Genomic DNA, 17185 nt, shown 5'->3' on the forward strand with positions numbered 1-17185 from the left:
CGTCCGACCGATCCAAGTACCGAAAGCACGGCACCTCCGAGTTCTGCACACGTTCGGCTCAGTGACGTCCTCGCCTTCTCCATCCAGCAAGAGGGGCGAAGTAGTAGATGAGTTCCGGCAACACGACGGCGTGGTGACGGTGTTGGTGAAGAACAATCTCCGCAGGGCTTCGCCTAAGCACTACGAAAACTATGACAAAGGATAAACTAGAGGGGACGGGGTTGCCGGCACACGGCTTGGTGTTTCTTGAAGTCTCTTTGGTGCTAGCCCTACCCCTCTATTTATATGTTGAGCCCTGGGGTCAAAACTTGGAGTAAAAGCCTCCTTAAAATCAGTTTCACCCGAAAGGCAAGAGTCCTTCTCGGACTCCAGGGCTAGACGCCAGGGTTCCCGGCGTCTACCCCCTAGACGCCAAGGTTCCTGGCGTCTATCCTCTGGTCTCCGCAAAACTTCTTTTTGCACTTTCCAAAAGCCTCGTGGGCTTTCCCCTTTGGCCCAGATAAAGTGTTCTCGTGCCCAAACATTTCGGGAAACATCCGGAACCCTTCCGGAGATCAAACACTACTATCCCATATATCAAACTTTATCTCCGGACCATTCCGGAGTTCCTCGTCATGTTCGTGATCTCATCCCGGACTCCGAACAACATTCGGTCATCAACATACATAACTCATATAGTACTATATCGTCCACGAACATTAAGCGTGTGGGCCCTACGGGTTCGAGAACTATGTAGACAGTAGACATGACCGAGACACCTCTCTGGTCAATAACCAATAGCGGGACCTGGATGCCCATATTGGCTCCTACATATTCTACGAAGATCTTTATCGGTCAGACCGCATAACAACATACGTTGTTCCCTTTGTCATCGGTATGTTACTTGCCCGAGATTCGATCGTCGATATCTCAATACCTAGTCCAATCTCGTTACCGGCAAGTCTATTTACTCGTTCCTTAATACATCATCCCGCAACTAACTCATTAGTTGCAATGCTTGCAAGGCTTATAGTGATGTCCATTACCGAGTGGGCCCAGAGATACCTCTCCGACAATCGGAGTGACAAATCCTAATCTCGAAATACGCCAACCCAACAAGTACCTTTGGAGACACCTGTAGAGCACCTTTATAATCACCCAGTTACGTTGTGACGTTTGGTAGCACACCAAGTGTTCCTCCGGTATTTGGGAGTTGCATAATCTCATAGTCATAGGAACATGTATAAGTCATGAAGAAAGCAATAGCAACAAACTAAACGATCAAGTGCTAAGCTAACGGATGGGTCAAGTTGATCACATCATTCTCTAATGATGTGATCCTGTTTATCAAATGATAACTCTTTGTCCATGGCTAGGAAACTTAACCATCTTTGATTAACGAGCTAGTCAAGTAGAGGCATACTAGTGACACTCTGTTTGTCTATGTATTCACACATGTACTAAGTTTCCGGTTAATACAATTCTAGCATGAATAATAAACATTTATCATGATATAAGGAAATATAAATAACAACTATATTATTGCCTCTAGGGCATATTTCCTTCAGTCTCCCACTTGCACTAGAGTCAATAATCTAGATCACATCGCCATGTGATTTAACATCAATAGTTCACATCACCATGTGATTAACGCCCATAGTTCACATCATCATGTGACCAACACCCAAAGGGTTTACTAGAGTCAATAATCTAGTTCACATCGCTATTTGATTAACACCCAAAGAGTACTGAGGTGTGATCATGTTTTGCTTGTGAGAGAAGTTTAGCCAACGGGTCTGCAACATTCAGATCCGTATGTATTTTCCAAATTTCTATGTCAACAATGCTCTGCACGGAGCTACTCTAGCTAATTGCTCCCACTTTCAATATGTATCCAGATTGAGACTTAGAGTCATCTGGATCAGTGTCAAAACTTGCATCGTCGTAACCCTTTATAATGAACCTTTTGTCACCTCCATAATCGAGAAACATATCCTTACTCCAGTAAGGATAATTTTGACCAATGTCCAGCGATCTACTCCTAGATCACTATTGCACTCCCTTGCCAAACTCAGGGCAGGGTATACAATAGGTCTGGTACACAGCATGGCATACTTTATAGAACCTATGGCTGCGGCATAGGGAATGACTTTCATTCTCTTTCTATCTTCTGCCGTGGTCGGGCTTTGAGTCTTACTCAATTTCACACCTTGTAACACAGGCAAGAACTCTTTCTTTGACTGTTCCATTTTGAACTATTTCAAAAATCTTGTCAAGGTATGTACTCATTGAAAAACTTATCAAGCGTCTTGATCTATCTCTATAGATCTTGATGCTCAATATGTAAGCAGCTTCACCGAGGTCTTTCTTTGAAAAACTCCTTTCAAACATTCCTTTATGCTTTGCAGAATAATTCTACATTATTTCTGATCAACAATATGTCATTCACATATACTTATCAGAAATGATGTAGTGCTCCCACTCACTTTCTTGTAAATACAGGCTTCACCGCAAGTCTGTATAAAACTAAATGCTTTAATCAACTTATCAAAGTGTATATTCCAACTCCGAGATGCTTGCACCAGTCCATAGATGGATCGCTGGAGCTTGCATATTTTGTTAGTACCTTTAGGATTGACAAAACTTTCTGGTTGCATCATATACAACTCTTCTTTAATTAATCCATTAAGGAATGCAGTTTTGTTTATCCACTTGCCAGATTTCATAAAATGCGACAACTGCTAACATGATTCGGACAGACTTAAGCATAGATACGAGTGAGAAACTCTCATCATAGTCAACACCTTGAACTTGTCAAAAAACCTTTTTGCGACAATTCTAGCTTTGTAGATAGTGATACTACTATCAACGTCCGTCTTCCTCTTGAAGATCCATTTAATCTCAACGGCTCGCCGATCATTGGGCAAGTCAATCAAAGTCCATACTTTGTTCTCATACATGGATCTCATCTCAGATTTCATGGCCTCAAGCCATTTCGCGGAATCTGGGGTCATCATCGCTTCCTCATAGTTCGTAGGTTCGTCATGGTCAAGTAACATGACCTCCAGAACAGGATTATCTTACCACTCTGGTGCGGATCTCACTCTGGTTTACCTACGAGGTTCGGCAGTAACTTGATCTGAAGTTACATGATCATCATCATTAGCTTCCTCACTAATTGGTGTAGTAGTCACAGGAACAGATTTCTGTGATGAACTACTTTCCAATAAGGGAGCAGGTACAGTTACCTCATCAAGTTCTACTTTCCTCCCACTCACTTCTTTCAAAAGAAACTCCTTCTCTAGAAAGGATCCATTCTCAGCAATGAATAACTTGCCTTCGGATCTGTGATAGAAGGTGTACCCAATATTTTCTTTTGGGTATCCTATGAAGACGCACTTCTCCGATTTGGGTTCGAGCTTATCATGTTGAAACTTTTTCACATAAGTATCGCAGTCCCAAATTTTAAGAAACGACAGCTTAGATTTCTTGCTAAACCATAGTTCATACGGTGTCGTCTCAACGGATATAGATGGTGCCCTTTTTAATGTGAATGCAGCTGTCTCTAATGCATAACCCCAAAACGATAGTGGTAAATCGGTAAGAGACATCATAGATTTCACTAAATCAAATAAAGTACGGTTATGATGTTCGGACACACCATTACACTGTGGTGTTCCAGGTGGTGTGAGTAGTGAAACTATTTCACATTGTTTTAACTGAAGGACAAACTCGTAACTCAAATATTTTACTTCTGCGATCGCATCGTAGAAACTTTTATTTTTGTTACGATGATTCTCCACTTCACTCTGAAATTGTTTGAACTTTTCAAATATTTCAGACTTGTTTTTCATCAAGTAGATATACTCATATCTGCTCAAATCATCTGTGAATGTCAGAAAATAACGATACTTGCCGTGAGCCTTAACACTCATCGGACCGCATACATCAGTATGTATTATTTCCAATAAGTTAGTTGCTCGCTCCATTGTTACGGAGAACGGAGTCTTAGTCATCTTGCCCATGAGGCATAGTTCGCAAGCATCAAGTGATTCATAATCAAGTGATTCAAAAAGTCCATCAGCATGGAGTTTCTTCATGCGCTTTACACCAATATGACCTAAACGGTAGTGCCACAAATAAGTTGCACTTATTAACTTTGCACCTTTTGATTTCAATATTATGAATATGTGTATCACTACGATCGAGATCCAACAAACCATTTTCATTGGGTGTGTAACCATATAAGGTTTTATTCATGTAAACAGAACAACAATTTATTCTCTTACTTAAATGAATAACCGTATTGCAATAAACATGATCAAATCATATTCATGCTCAACGCAAACACCAAATAACACTTATTTAGGTTTAACACTAATCCCGAAAGTATAGGGAGTGTGCGATGATGATCATATCAATCTTGGAACCACTTCCAACACACATCGTCACTTCACCCTTAACTAGTCTTTGTTCATTCTGCAACTCCTGTTTCGAGTTACTACTCTTAGCAACTGAACCAGTATCAAATACCGAGGGGTTGCTATAAACACTAGTAAAGTACATATCAATAACATGTATATCAAATATAGCTTTGTTCACTTTGCCATCCTTCTTATCCACCAAATACTTGGGGTAGTTCCGCTTCTAGTGACCAGTCCCTTCGCAGTAGAAGCACTTAGTCTCAGGCTTAGGTTCAGACTTGGGTTTCTTCACTTGAGCAGCAACTTGTTTGCCGTTCTTCTTGAAGTTCCCCTTCTTCCCTTTGCCCTTTCTCTTGAAACTTGTGGTCTTGTCAATCATCAACACTTGATGTTTTTCTTGATTTCTACCTTCACCGATTTTTTCATCGCGAAGAGCTTGGGAATTGTTTTCGTCATCCCTTGCATATTATAGTTCATCACTAAGTTCTACTAACTTGGTGGTGGTGACTAGAGAATTCTGTCAATCACTATTTTTATCTGGAAGATTAACTCCCACTTGATTGAAGCGATTGTAGTACCCAGACAATCTGAGCACATGCTCACTGCTTGAGCTATTCTCCTCCATCTTTTAGCTATAGAACTTGTTGGAGACTTCATATCTCTCAACTCGGGTATTTGCTTGAAATATTAACTTCAACTCCTGGAACATCTCATATGGTCCATGACGTTCAAAACGTCTTTGAAGTCCCGATTCTAAGCCGTTTAAGCATGGTGCACTAAACTATCAAGTAGTCATCATATTGAGCTAGCCAAACGTTCAAAACATCTGCATCTGCTCCTGCAATAGGTTTGTCACCTAGTGGGTGTATCAAGGACATAATTCTTCTGTGCAGCAATGAGGATAAACCTCAGATCACGGATCCAATCCGCATCATTGCTATTAATATCTTCCAACTTAGTTTTCTCTAGGAACATATCGAAACATAGGGAAGCAATAACGCGAGCTATTGATCTACAACATAGATATGGAAATACTATCAGGACTAAGTTCATGATAAATTAAAGTTCAATTAATCATATTACTTAAGAACTCCCACTTAGAAAGACATCCCTCTAATCTTCTAAGTGATCACGTGATCCAAATCAACTAAACCATAACCGATCATCACGTGAAATGGAGTAGCTTTCAATGGTGAACATCAATATGTTGATCATATCTACTATATGATTCACGCTCGACCTTTCGGTCTCAGTGTTCCGAGGCCATATCTGCATATGCTAGGCTCGTCAAGTTTAACCTGAGTATTTTGCGTGTGCAAAAACTGGCTTGCACCCGTTGTAGATGGACGTAGAGCTTATCACACCCGATCATCACGTGGTGTCTGGGCACGACGAACTTTGGCAACGGTGCATACTCAGGGAGAACACTTTTATCTTGAAATTTAGTGAGAGATCATCTTATAATGCTACCGTCAATCAAAGCAAGATAAGATGCATAAAAGATAAACATCACATGCAATCAATATAAGTGATATGATATGGCCATCATCATCTTGTGCTTGTGATCTCCATCTCCGAAGCACCTTCATGATCACCATCGTCACCGGCGCGACACCTTGATCTCCATCGTAGCATCGTTGTCGTCTCGCCAATCTTATGCTTCCACGACTATCGCTACCGCTTAGTGATAAAGTAAAGCATTACAGGGCGATTGCATTGCATACAATAAAGCGACAACCATATGGCTCCTGCCAGTTGCCGATAACTCGGTTACAAAACATGATCATCTCATACAATAAAATTTAGCATCATGTCTTGACCATATCACATCACAACATGCCCTGCAAAAACAAGTTAGACGTCCTCTACTTTGTTGTTGCAAGTTTTACGTGGCTGCTACCGGGCTTAGCAAGAACCGTTCTTACCTACGCATCAAAACCACAACGATAGTTCGTCAAGTTGGTGTTGTTTTAACCTTCACAAGGACCGGGCGTAGCCACATTCGGTTCAACTAAAGTTGGAGAAACTGACACCCGCCAGCCACCTGTGTGCAAAGCACGTCGGTAGAACCAGTCTCGCGTAAGCGTACGCGTAATGTCGGTCCAGGCCGCTTCATCCAACAATACCGCTGAACCAAAGTATGACATGCTGGTAAGCAGTATGACTTATAGCGCCCACAACTCACATGTGTTCTACTCGTGCATATGACATCTACGCATAAAACCTAGGCTCGGATGCCACTGTTGGGGAACGTAGTAATTTCAAAAAAAATCCTACGCACACGCAAGATCATGGTGATGCATAGAAACGAGAGGGGAGAGTGTTGTCTACGTACCCTCGTAGACCATTCGCGGAAGCGTTATATCAACGTGGTTGATGTAGTCGTACGTCTTCACGTCCGACCGATCCAAGTACCGAAAGCACGACACCTCCGAGTTCTGCACACGTTCAGCTCGGTGACGTCCTCGCCTTCTCAATCCAGCAAGAGGGGCGAAGTAGTAGATGAGTTCCGGCAGCACGATGGCGTGGTGATGGTGTTGGTGAAGAACAATCTCCGCAGGGCTTCGCCTAAGCACTACGAAAACTATGACAGAGGATAAACTAGAGGGGATGGGGTTGCCGGCACACGGATTGGTGTTTCTTGATGTCTCTTTGGTGCTAGCCCTAACCCTCTATTTATATGTTGAGCCCTGGGGTAGAAACTTGGAGTAAAAGCCTCATCAAAGTCGGTTTCACCCGAAATGCAAGAGTCCTTCTCGGACTCCAGGGCTAGACGCCAGGGTTCCCGGCGTCTACCCCTAGACGCCAGGGTTCCTGGCGTCTAGCCTCTGGTCTCCGCAAAACTTCCTTTTGCACTTTCCAAAAGCCTTGTGGGCTTTCCCCTTTGGCCCAGATAAAGTGTTCTCGTGCCCAAACATTTCGGGAACATTCGGAACCCCTTCCGGTGAATTCCGGAACCCTTCCGGAGATCAAACACTACTATCCCATATATCAAACTTTATCTCCGGACCATTCCGGAGTTCCTCGTCATGTCCGTGATCTCATCCCGGACTCCAAACAACATTCGGTCATCAACATACATAACTCATATAGTACTATATCGTCAACGAACGTTAAGCGTGCGGACCCTACGGGTTCGAGAACTATGTAGACATGACCGAGACACCTCTCTGGTCAATAACCAATAGCGGGACCTGGATGCCCATATTGGCTCCTACATATTCTATGAAGATCTTTATCGGTCAGACCGCATAACAACATACATTGTTCCCTTTATCATCGGTATGTTACTTGTCCGAGATTCGATCGTCGGTATCTCAATACCTAGTTCAATCTCGTTACCGGCAAGTCTCTTTACTCGTTCCGTAATTCATCATCCCGCAACTAACTCATTAGTTGCAATGCTTGCAAGGCTTATAGTGATGTGCATTACCGAGTGGGCCCAGAGATACGTCTCCGACAATCGGAGTGACAAATCCTAATCTCAAAATACGCCAACCCAACAAGTACCTTTGGAGACACCTGTAGAGCACCTTTATAATCACCCAGTTACGTTGTGACGTTTGGTGGCACACAAAGTGTTCCTCTGGTAAACGGGAGTTGCATAATCTCATAGTCATGGAACATGTATAAGTCATGAAGAAAGCAATAGCAACAAACTAAACGATCAAGTGCTAAGCTAACGGAATGGGTCAAGTCAATCACATCATTCTCCTAATGATGTGATCCCGTTAATCAAATGACAACTAATGTCTATGGTTAGGAAACTTAACCATCTTTGATCAATGAGCTAGTCAAGTAGAGGCATACTAGTGACACTCTGTTTGTCTATGTATTCACACATGTACTATGTTTCCGGTTAATACAATTCTAGCATGAATAATAAACATATATCATGAAATAAGGAAATAAATAATAACTTTATTATTGCCTCTAGGGCATATTTCCTTCACAATGTGTTCCACCTGATAACCTTTAAAATGTCCTGCAACAGCATCGACTTCACGGCGATAAGCCGCCATGAGAGGGTCCTTGGAATCCCACTTTCCTGACACCTGTTGAGCCACTAGATCTAAATCGCCAAGGCATCAGACCCGGCTTAGGCTCATTTCTTTCGCCATTCGGAGACCATGGAGCAAAGCTTCATATTTTGTTGCGTTGTTAGTACAAGGAAACATCAAACACAACACATAACAAAAGTTGTCTCCTCGAGGGGAGGTTAAAACAACTCCAGCCCTTGAGCCTTCCAATTGTCTGGAGCCATCAAAGTGAATCGTCCAATAAGTGTTGTCCGGTTTCTCTTCTGGCATCTGCATCTCTGTCCAGCCATTAATAAAGTCAACCAGCGCTTGAGACTTAATCGCAGTACGTGGCACATACTTCAACCCGTGAGACCCAAGTTCAATGGCCCACTTGGCGACTCGTCCAGTAGCCTCTCTATTCTGGATGATGTCTCCCAAAGGCGCAGAGCTAACCACAGTGATTGGGTGACCCTGAAAGTAATGTTTGAGTTTCCAGCTTGCCATGAATACCCCATATACGAGCTTCTGCCAATGTGGATATCTTTGTTTAGATTCGATCAGCACCTCACTGACGTAATAAACCGGTCATTGAACCGGATGTTCCTTGACAATCTCCTTGCGCTCCACCACAATTGTCACACTAACAGCTTGTGAGTTAGCGGCTATGTATAACAATAGCGGCTCTTTCTCAACCGGAGCAGCAAGAACCGGCATCTCAACAAGATGTTTCTTCAGATCCTCAAAAGTAGAGTTCGCAGCATCGCTCCAAACGAAATCATCCGTTTTCTTCATCATCTGATACAAAGGCATCGCCTTCTCCCCTAACCGGCTTATGAACCGGCTCAAAGCAGCAACACGACCCGCCAGCCGTTGAACGTCATTGATGCATGTTGGTTTGGCCAGGGATGTGATTGCCTTAATTTTCTCTGGGTTAGCTTCAATACCTCGGTTGGACACCAAAAAACCCAAGAGTTTGCCAGCTGGGACTCCAACAACACGCTTGGCCGGGTTAAGCATCATTTTGTAGACCCGGAGGTTATCAAAGGTCTCCTTCAGATCTGTTACCAAGGTTTCCTCTTTCCTGAACTTCACCACTATATCATCCATATAAGTATGAACATTACGCCCAATCTGACAGTGAAGGCAATTCTACATACACCGTTGATAAGTTGCCTGGGCGCTTTTAAGCCCAAAGGGCATAGACACATAGCAGAAGGCTCCAAACGGAGTGATGAAAGCTGTCTTCTCCTGGTCCTTGACTGCCATCTTGATCTGATGATAACCTGAATAAGCATCCAGAAAGCTCAAACGCGCGCAACCCGCCGTAGCATCAATGATCCGATCAATACGAGGGAGAGCAAAAGGGTCAGCTGGACAAGCTTTGTTTAAATCAGTGTAATCCACACACATACGCCAGGTGCCGTTCTTCTTGAGCACAAGAACCGGGTTGGCCAACCACTCTGGGTGAAAAACTTCCACAATGAACCCGGCCACCAAGAGCCGGGCCACCTCTTCTCCAATGGCCTTGCGCCTTTCCTCGTTGAACCGTCGGAGAAATTGTCTGGCCGGCTTAAACTTTGGATCAATATTAAGAGCGTGCTCAGCGAGTTCTCTCGGGACACCCGACATGTCAGAAGGTTTCCATGCAAAGATGTCCCGGTTCTCACGGATGAACTCGATGAGCGCCCTTTCCTATTTTGGATCCAAGTTGGCACTGATGATAAACTGCTTGGATGAGTCGCCGGGCACAAAATCAACCGTCTTGGTGTCATCAGCTGACTTGAATTTCAACACCGGCTCATGCCCCGTTGTTAGCTTCTTTAAAGATGTCATGTCTGCTGGGTCAACATTATCCTTATAAAACTTTCACTCCTCTGTTGCACAAACAGACTCGGCATATGCAGCATCTCCTTCTTCACACTCCAGGGCTATTTTCCGGCTTCCATGTACTGTAATGGTGCCCTTATAACCCGACATCTTGAGCTGCAAGTACACATAACACGGCCGAGCCATGAACTTGGCGTAAGCCGGTTGTCCGAATAGAGCATGATATGGGCTTTTGATCTTAACCACCTGAAAGGTTAATTTCTCTGCTCTAGAATCATATTCATCCCCAAAGACTACTTCCAGTTCAATCTTACCAACTGGGTATGCCGACTTGCCAGGTACCACACCATGAAAAACAGTGTTGGATTGCTTAAGACTCTTATCAGTCAACCCCATCCGACGAAACGTCTCATAGTAGAGGATGTTGATGCTACTGCCTCCATCCATGAGTACTTTAGTGAATTTATATCCACCAACCTGAGGCGCTACTACCAAGGCCAAGTGACCCGGATTATCAACCCGGGGAGGATGATCCTCTCTACTCCACACAATAGGCTGTTTTGACCACCGTAAGTAACGTGGAATCGCCGGTTCAACGGCATTGACAGCCCTCTTGTGAAGCTTCTGGTCCCTCTTGCACAAGCTAGTGGTAAACACATGATATTGCCCACTATTCAACTGTTTTGGGTTGCTCTGACATCCGAACTATTGCTGCTGATTACCTTGGCCGGGTTGTGGATTATAACCTCCTTGGTTACCCGTATGACCCTGACCGTGAAAGCCGCCTCCACCTAAACCGACGCCCGGGCCATGAAAGCCGCCTCCACCTGAACCGCCGCCAGGGCCGTGACTTCCATAAAATGCATTTGAATTTTTAAACGCCTTCATGATTGTACAATCCTTCCATAGATGGGTGGCTGGCTTCTCCCGGGTGCCGTGTCTTGGACAAGGTTCATTCAATAGTTGCTCAAGGGTGGGACCTGACCCGCCCGACCGAGGGGGTTGCCTACCCTTGCGCCGTTGATTGTTGCCCTGCGCATTGGTGTTAGCCACAAATTCGTCAGCCTTACGTTTATTACCTCCTTGATTTGCCGGGTTATGCTGGTGACCCTTGTCGTTGTCGTTCTTCTTTCCCTTCCTTGTATTTTCTTCATCAGACACAGGGTCCTTGGTACTATCAGAATCAGCATACTTGATGAGAGCCGCCATCAACTGGCCCATGTCATTACAGTCACGTTTAAGCCGCCCCAGCTTCTGCTTCAGAGGTTCAAAACGTCAATTTTTCTCCAACATTAAGACTGCCGAGCCGGCATCCATCTTATGAGATGAATGAATTATCTCCTTGACCCGGCGCACCCAATGGGTCATGGACTCACCTTCCTCTTGTTTACAATTAGTCAGGTCCACGATTGACATAGGTTGTTTGCATGTGTCCTTGAAGTTCTGAATGAACCGGGCTTTTAACTCCGCCCATGAGCCGATGGAATTGGGGGGCAATCCTTTTAGCCAAGTGCGAGCCGTTCCATCCAACATGATAGTGAAATACTTAGCCATGGTCGCGTCACTAACCTCCAACAACTCCATTGCCATCTCATAACTCTCAATCCAGGCCCCAGGCTGCAAGTCAGCCATGTAGTTAGGCACCTTACGAGGCCCCTTGAAGTCTTTTGGCAAGCGCTCATTATGTATGGCCGGCACCAGGCAAGGGAGACCTCCGGTTTTTGTGGCCACTCCTGCCTCAATTGAGGTTGCTGGATAAGCCGGAAAAGTCTGATGAGCCGCCTGCTCCGCTGCCAGTTGAATCGCCCGCTCAGCCTCTTGTCGAATCCTCTCTTGATCCGTTAAGTTAAGAGCTCCCGCCTGCACTGGCTCATGCCTACGCGGCTGGTTGCGGCGTTGAGCGTTGCTTGACATCTCAGCTGAGTCCATATGCCTGCTGTAGCTCGGGCCTCGGCTCGGGCGAGGGGTTGAATGGATTTTGTCTCGACTGTAAGAGTACGCATCCTGCTGTGCCAGAGCTGCCTGAAGAAGCTCCCTCACCCTTCGTGTCTCGACTGCTGTCGGAGAGTCGCCTTCCATCGGAGAGCCGCCAAACGAGCCGACGCAGCAATGAGGTTTTCCAAAGGATTAGAGAAGTGACCCGGTGGGGTTGGCGCATAATGAGGCGGAGCGGTAAATATGCGAGGTGGTTCCATGGCCCGCGGCTGAACCGGTGCTCCGGGTGTCGTGATCTGATTTGCTTCCGGCGGGTTACTTGGATCGGCCCCAGGTGTATGGAAAAGGTTCCTAGGATCGAGCGTCAGAGGTAGACGTGATTGAGTTTTCTGATGCCTTCTCCTCATGACCTCGTTTGATGTGTTCAGATCCATCGAGAGCCGTAAAGTCTCCGCTTGAAGTTGCTGAGCACAAGCGTCCAAAGCCGCCCGCTCCGCAGCCATCCTGACCTCTTCAGCTGCTAAGTTTTCCTTGGCCCATGCCATCTCTTCGAGTACCCGAGCCACCTCCGCATCATGCTGAACTTTATCCACCGGCTCCACCACGACAGTCAAATGAACCGTCAGCTTATCCGTGAGGTCCATTAGTATCTGAGCCGGGGAGCGCGCGGGGTCTCCTGACCCGGCTGCCGCTGACCCGGTGGCCGCCGCTGCCGCTGCCGTGGAGTTCTGCCCGGGTTGGGTGCCTGCCATGAAGACTCCAGCTCGATTTGGCGGCTCAAAGGGGTCCAGAATACTGCTGCGATCGGAACAGCCCCCAAGCATGCCATCCTATAGCTGATATAACGAGTCTGTCTCGCCTGTTGATGATGTAGCGTCCGAACAGATGGCCGTCTCACCGCCATCCACCGATCCTTCCAAGTGTTCACCTCCATGGATGCAACCCACAAAAGCATGTTTTACGGCGGGTCGAGCCTGGGCGGGTCTCGCACGCTGAGCCGTCTCGATGATGTTGGTGCAGATGTCCGGCTCAGGGTCTAATTCGCTGATCCGGCCGATGAAGACATGAATCCCGTCGAAGGGGACCCGATACCCGTACTCAATTGAGCCGGCCTCGGGGCCCCAGCCTTCGTCGTCGATGTAGAGATTGCAGCGACGACTCGTGGTCATCCGGCCCACAACGTATCCCTTGAGCCCTTCGAAGCTGCTCTTTAAGAACTCCAATCCACCGTGCGCTGGCCCCACGGTGGGCGCCAACTGTCGTGGAATTGTCACGGCAGATGTCCTAGCGAAAGGACTTAGTCGTAGGGCCATCGCAACTAGGAAGCTTAAAGGGGTTAATCGGGACAAAGGACACGAGAGATTTTATACTAGTTCGGCCCCTTACGATGAAGGTAAAAGCCTACATCTAGTTGTGTTGATATTGCTGGGGTTTCGATCACCAAGAGGCTAGTTCGCCGGCTTGGTTGTCGATCTCTTGTTTCTTGCCCTAAGTCGCCACCGGGTCGTCCCCTTATATACACAGGTTGACGCCTAGTGGCCTATAGAGTCCCGCTCGGCTCATACAGCGTGTCCGGCTCGGTGACTTCTTTTACATGCCTTTTGATGTCTACTACACAACCTTCTTCTTGTAGACGTTGTTGGGCCTCCAAGTGCAGAGGTTTGTAGGACAGTAGAAAATTTCCCTCAAGTGGATGACCTAAGGTTTATCAATCCGTAGGAGGCGTAGGATGAAGATGGTCTCTCTCAAGCAACCCTGCAACCAAATAACAAAGAGTCTCTTGTGTCCCCAACACACCCAATACAATGGTAAATTGCATAGGTGCACTAGTTCGGAGAAGAGATGGTGATACAAGTGGTATATGGATAGTAGATATAGGTTTTTGTAATCTAAAAATATAAAAATAGCAAGGAAACTAATGATAAAAGTGAGCGTAAACGGTACTGCAATGCTAGGAAACAAGGCCTAGGGTTCATACTTTCTCTAGTGTAAGTTCCCTCAACAATGATAACATAATTGGATCACATAACTATCCCTCAACATGCAACAAAGAGTCACTCCAAAGTCACTAATAGCGGAGAACAAATGAAGAGATTATGGTAGGGTATGAAACCACCTCGAAATTATTCTTTCCAATCAATCCGGTGGGCTATTCCTATAAGTGTCACAAACAGCCCTAGAGTTCATACTAGAATAACACCTTAAGACACAAATCAACCAAAACCCTAATGTCACCTAGATACTCCAATGTCACCTCAAGTATCCGTGGGTATGATTATACGATATGCATCACACAATCTCAGATTCATCTATTCAACCAACACATAGGACCTCAAAGAGTGCCCCAAAGTTCCTACAGGAGAATCTCAACGAAAACGTGTGCCAACCCATAGGACCCCTATGCATAGGTTCATGGGCGGAACCCGCAAGTTGATCACCAAAACATACATCAAGTGAATCACGTGGTATCCCATTGTGACCACAGATACGCACGGCAAGACATACATCAAGTGTTCTCAAATCTTTAAAGACTCAATCCGATAAGATAACTTCAAAGGGGAAACTCAATCCATTACAAGAGAGTAGAGGGGGGAAGAAACATCATAGGAATCAAATATAATAGCAAAGCTCGTGATACATCAAGATCGAATCACCTCAAGAACACGAGAGAGAGAGAGAGAGATCGAACACATAGCTACTGGTACATACCCTCAGCCTCGAGGGAGAACTACTCCCTCCTCGTCATGGAGAGCACCGGGATGATGAAAATGGCCACCGGAGAGGGATTGCCCCCTCCGGCAGGGTGCCGGAATGAGTCTAGATTGGCTTTCGGTGGCTACGGAGGCTTCTAGCGGCGGAACTCCCGATCTATTGTGCTCCCGGATGTTTTTAGGGTATATGGAGATATATAAGCGGAAGAAGTACGCCAAGGGAGCCACGAGGGGCCCACGAGGGTGGAGGGCGCGTCCAGGGGGGTGGGCGCGCCCCCCTACCTCGTGGCCTCCTGAAGCTTCCTTGACGTGGACTCCAAGTCTCCAGGGTTGCTTTCCTTCCAAAAATAAGTTCCATGAAGTTTCAGGTCAATCGGACTCCGTTTGATTTTCCTTTTCTTCGAAACCCTAAAATAGGCAAAAAAACAGAAACTGGCACTGGGCTCTGGGTTAATAGGTTAGTCCCAAAAATAAAATAAAAGTTTATAATAAAGCCCATAAACATCCAAAACAGTAGATAATATAGCATGGAGCAATCAAAAATTATAGATACGTTGGAGACGTATCAGCATCCCCAAGCTTAATTCCTGCTCGTCCTCGAGTAGGTAAATGATAAAAATAGAATTTTTGATGCGGAGTGCTACTTGGCATAATTTCAATGTAATTCTTATTAATTGTGGCATGAATATTAAGATCCATAAGATTCAAGAAAAAAGTTTAATATTGACATGAAAACAATAATACTTCAAGCATACTAACTAAGCAATCATGTCTTCTCAAAATAACATGGCCAAAGAAAGTTCATCCCTACAAAATCATATAGTTTAGTCATGCTCCATTTTTGTCACACAAGAATGCTCTCATCATGCACAACACCGATGACAAGCCAAACAATTGTTTCATACTTTAGTAATCTCAAACTCATAAACCTTCACGCAATACATGAGCGCGAGCCATGGACATAGCACTATGGGTGGAATAGAATATGATGATGGGGGTTATGTGGAGAAGACAAAAAGGAGAAAGTCTCACATCAACGAGGCTAATCAATGGGCTATGGAGATGCCCATCAATTGATGTTAATGCAAGGAGTAGGGATTGCCATGCAATGGATGCACTAGAGCTATAAATGTATGAAAGCTCAACAAAAGAAACTAAGTGGATGTGCATCTAACTTGCTTGCTCACGAAGACCTAGGGCACTTGAGGAGGCCCATTGTTGGAATATACAAGCCAAGTTCTATAATGAAAATTCCTAATAGTATATGAAAGTGACAAAACAAAAGACTCTCTATCATGAAGATTATGGTGCTACTTTGAAGCACAAGTGTGGCAAAGGATGGTAGCATTGTCCCTTCTCTCTTTTTCTCTCATTTTTTTGGGCCTTCTCTTTTTTATGGCCTTCCTCTTTTTTGGGCCTTCTCTTTTTTATGGCCTTTCTCTCTTTTTTATTCCTCACCTGGGACAATGCTCTAGAAAATGATGGTCATCACACTTCTATTTATTTACAACTCATTGATTACAACTCGATACTAGAACAAAGTATGACTCTATATGAAGGCCTCCGGCGGTGTACCGGGATTGCGATGAATCAAGAGTGACATGTATGAAAAATTATGAACGGTGGCTTTGCCACAAATACGTTGTCAACTACATGATCATGCAAAGCAATATGACAATGATGAATGTGTCATGATAAACGGAATGGTGGAAAGTTGCATGGCAATATATCTCGGAATGGCTATGGAAATGCCATAATAGGTAGGTATGCTGGCTGTTTTGAGGAAGATATAAGGAGGTTTATGTGTGAAAGAGTGTATCATATCACGGGGTTTGGATGCACCGGCGAAGATTGCACCAACTCTCAATGTGAGAAAGGGCAATGCACGGTACCGAAGAGGCTAGCAATGATGGCAGGGTGAGAGTGCGTATAATCCATGGACTCAACATTAGTCTTAAAGAACTCACATACTTATTGCAAAAATCTACAAGTCATCAAAAACCTCGGCACTACGCACATGCTCCTAGGGGGATAGATTGGTAGGAAAAGACCATCGCTCGTCCCCGACTGCCACTCATAAGGAGGACAATCAAACAACACCTCATGTTTCAAATTTGTTACACAACGTTTACCATACGTGCATGCTATGGGACTTGCAAACTTCGACACAAGTATTCCTCAAATTCACAACTACTCAACTAGCACGACTTTGATATTATTACCTCCATATCTCAAAACAATCATCAAGCATCAAACTTCTCTTACTATTGAAAACACGCATAGGAAA

Source organism: Triticum urartu, chromosome 2A (assembly GCF_056163025.1).
Source record: "Triticum urartu cultivar PI428250 chromosome 2A, HENAU_Tu73, whole genome shotgun sequence".
In the NCBI taxonomy this organism is placed as follows: Eukaryota; Viridiplantae; Streptophyta; class Magnoliopsida; order Poales; family Poaceae; genus Triticum; species Triticum urartu.